This window comes from Amphimedon queenslandica, unplaced genomic scaffold (genome assembly GCF_000090795.2).
Source record: "Amphimedon queenslandica unplaced genomic scaffold, v1.1 AMPQUscaffold_12730, whole genome shotgun sequence".
Taxonomy (NCBI): Eukaryota; Metazoa; Porifera; class Demospongiae; order Haplosclerida; family Niphatidae; genus Amphimedon; species Amphimedon queenslandica.
Genome location: NW_003547034.1, coordinates 27,934 through 28,355, shown reverse-complemented (window position 1 = coordinate 28,355; position 422 = coordinate 27,934).

The window sequence follows — 422 nt, the reverse complement described above, 5'->3', positions numbered from 1 at the left end:
ATGCTCATGAATTTAATTAAAAATTAATGGACACACCCATTATTACAAGTAAATATAAAAAATTCTATTAAATAAGAAAAAGTAGGGTTGTCAAAAAATATAAGAAACAAGGGGGTTGAGTTTAACCATAATAATAATTAATTGTTCCATTAATAATAATAAAGTTTAATTAGTAAAAAAATAATTTCTTCATAAAAATAATACAAAAATTTCAAACCCTACTTTGCAGAAAATGAAGGACTATTGTTTCCTTTAGAATGAAAAATTTTAATGAAAGAATGATGACCAAACTGCTTAGTTCCAGCCTACACGAGCGTGGCGAGTCCAATTAAAATTCCTAACAAGTATTTACATTAATATTTTTAATTTATGATATTGTTCTGAATCACAAAATTCAAAGAATGGAATAGCGAAATAATTAT